Source organism: Galeopterus variegatus, unplaced genomic scaffold (genome assembly GCF_000696425.1).
Source record: "Galeopterus variegatus unplaced genomic scaffold, G_variegatus-3.0.2 Scaffold3485, whole genome shotgun sequence".
NCBI classification, from domain to species: domain Eukaryota; kingdom Metazoa; phylum Chordata; class Mammalia; order Dermoptera; family Cynocephalidae; genus Galeopterus; species Galeopterus variegatus.
This window is the reverse complement of record NW_007729596.1, coordinates 24,004-27,101: the sequence shown is the minus strand read 5'-3', so window position 1 is coordinate 27,101 and position 3,098 is coordinate 24,004.

The following is a 3,098-nucleotide window of genomic DNA, read 5'->3' as shown; positions in this document are numbered from 1 at the left end:
GCCACACCCAGGGCTCATGAGTCACAGCTCCATGCACATCCGGAGCTGCTCACAAAGGCACCGCCGAGCTGGGAAAGGCATGAGTCACAGCTCCATGCACATCCGGAGCTGCTCACAAAGGCACAGCTCTTACCTCCTTTCTCAGCAGTTGATCTGCATGAAGTGAAAGTACCAGACCAAGCTCATTACAGAATCAAGATTTTCAGGATACTTTCCTTTGGGATTTGGATTTGGGGTTTTATGAAATAGCAGCTCAGTCAGCATGTGACCAGAAAATCACCTAAAGGTGGGGAACTAAGTCTGGGGGAGGTGCAAAGAACTGAAATGCTGAAGAGGATTTAAGACTTAGTTCCTAAAGAGGCTGAACCCCGATTTGGATTTGGGGTTTTATGAAATAGCAGCTCAGTCAGCATGTGACCAGAAAATCCCCTAAAGGTGGGGAACTAAGTCTGGGGGAGGGGCAAAGAACTGAAATGCTAAAGAGGATTTAAGACTTAGTTCCTAAAGAGGCTGAACCCTGGTTTATTTGGGAGCTGGGAAGCCCTTCTCAGCTTCTAAGCTGACGTTGTGATCAGCCTGGTTGTCCCCAGATGCCTCAGCTGAGAGGTCGGGAGCCCCTTCTCATGACCAGTGACAGGCCCAGAGCCAGCTCCTCCTGAGAAACAGGAGTGGAACCTGTTTGGAGAGTGGCCATTGTCCCTTACCTGGTGGAGTTCTACCTGAGCCCAGCCAAGGACTTCCACAGTCGGCTAGTGATCCCCGAGGATTGAGGTGGTTACTGGACAGCGGGGGCCCACCCCCTGGAGAGCACAAAACCCATCATGACCAGGGAGGGAGGAAAAGGCTTTATTACCTGCAAGGAGAACACTGGGGATCGCCCCCAAAGCAGTGTCTCCCTGGACAAGGGAAAGGGGTCGTCTTCCATAGCCAGAGTTCCTGCCTAACCCCCTCCAGGTCCTTGCTGAGGCCCTCACGTAAATGAAGGGTGCCAGCTGGTTCAACTTGGAGTGGTCAACTATGGGATGTAGTCACTGGTCAGTCCTGAAGCCAAAGTTACATTTGAGCCAGCGAAGGAATGTGGCCTTTGGGCAGCAGCGGGACTTCAGGAGGTTGTCACACAGGCTAAACCCTGAGCCCTTGGCTAGTACAGGTTACAGTCTAAAGATGACAAATTGAAAATTCCTATCACAGATGACCCATGATATAAAACAGGGCCACATGGGTGTGGAGATCCGGGCTCCTCCTTGGGTGAAGATTCACCAAAGTTCATCTCTGGGGCCTGTATTTCAGTTTCAGCCGAGACATTTTGAGGGCCGTCTAGTACGTCATGGTTTACAAGTTCTGCAAGAACAGAAGCTCAGAGCAAAGGGTTACGGCCACCTCTCTTCCTGCCTCAGACCTTTGAGCAGCACGAGTGCCTGGACATTCAGGAGAACCGAGATCCTGGGTTACAAGGCCGCCACATGAACACGTCTCCAAGTGGGAGACTAGGGCGTCCAGGATGCCTGTACATTGCCCCTCATGGCAGGCGTGTGCGCTGGGTGGATACTGCTCTCACTGTGGCTTCAATGCACAGAACACGTGACACTGGGTCCTTGACAGTATTATCACTTACTTTGCCCCGCAGGGTGCTGCTCCTGGGCACTGAGCAGACTTCCCTGACCAGCGGTCGTGTGACCAGAGCACAGGGGAGTCCAAGGCCCAGCAGCAACCAGGCGGCACAGCCAGGTGCCAGATGGTGCAGGTCACCTGTGGCTCCACAAGAAGCTGGCACAGCCAGGCTGGAGCAATGTGTGCAGGTGGCAGACATAGCCCAGGCTCCACGGCCCACCAGAATCCCCAGGGAAGATGAGGCCTCACCATGCAGAGCTGTGACGTGGGGTGGGGCGGGTGAGCCCAGGCCAGGGTAGGGGGGCAGGGTAAGCACACCAATGCAGTCTGGGCTCTGGGCCCCCAGAGAACAGCACAAAACCAAAGAAAACATTCAGGGCCACCTCCCTCCTGGGAGGAAGCATGTTGATTTCTAAAGAAGTGCCTGAAATTGCTGCCGGCCTGCAGCTCAGACCACTGGACCACACAGGCAGAGCCTCCTGCTGGAGGGAAAGTCTGCTGCATGGACCGGCGGCTCCACTCTCTCAGCCTGACCCGACCCATCCACTCCCTCCTCCCATCCCTGCTGCATGTTAAATCATGGTTGCCACCTGCACAAGGATCTTGGCTCCCACACCCACCCCAGGAGTCCATGAAAAACCTTTCCTGTCCCACAGGGCTCTGGTTTCCAATCAGAGCTCAGGAATCTGGGCCTCCAGACTCCACCAAGTCTCTGAACAGACCAGCGCCACCCCCTTTTATAACTGCCACACTGCTCCGGAAAGGAGGGACGGAGGTCCTGCTCTCAGCTGGAAGCCTTTGGCCCCAGGCATCTTAGTGTGAAGACGTGCCCTGGGTAGGTCAGCTCCAGGGTCCCCGCTGCTCAGGCGACCCTCAGGTGGACTTAGGAATCCAGGTTGGACAAGATGCCCGGGGTCCTCAGGTTGGGTCTCTGCCCTTTGACGTGAGCTCTTCAAGGGCTGGGCCTGTGTCTTTTACTCAGTTCAACAAATACTTACAACAAATACTTACCGATGTGGCTCGACAGTAAAGCTAAGTAAGCTGAAGTTTCTGGGACGCTGGTTTCCATGGGTCCCATCAAGACTCTGGAAGGAGCCTATGAATGCTCACGGTCAGAGGTTTTGGTAAAGTTTGCAGACATGAGAAATCCTGACCATACTCACCTCCAGAACACTTCCCTCCATGTGGGGTGGGTCACTGAAGGTGCCTTGGGATGTGGCTAGCGGGATGTTGAGGTGGGGACACTTGGGTTTGGGTTTGGCAGTCTGTATTTATGCGGTAACAGTCCCTTCCACATACAGCCATGGGGACACTTGGGTTTGGGTTTGGCAGTCTGTATTTATGCGGTAACAGTCCCTTCCACATAGAGCCACCTTGAGATGGCTCCCAGGGCCCCTGCTGGCCACCATGCTCCTCACTGGGCGCCCCGAGGCTGCAGCGCTCACTGGATTGTGCCACGGACTGACAGTCCCCACCAAGCCCAGCTC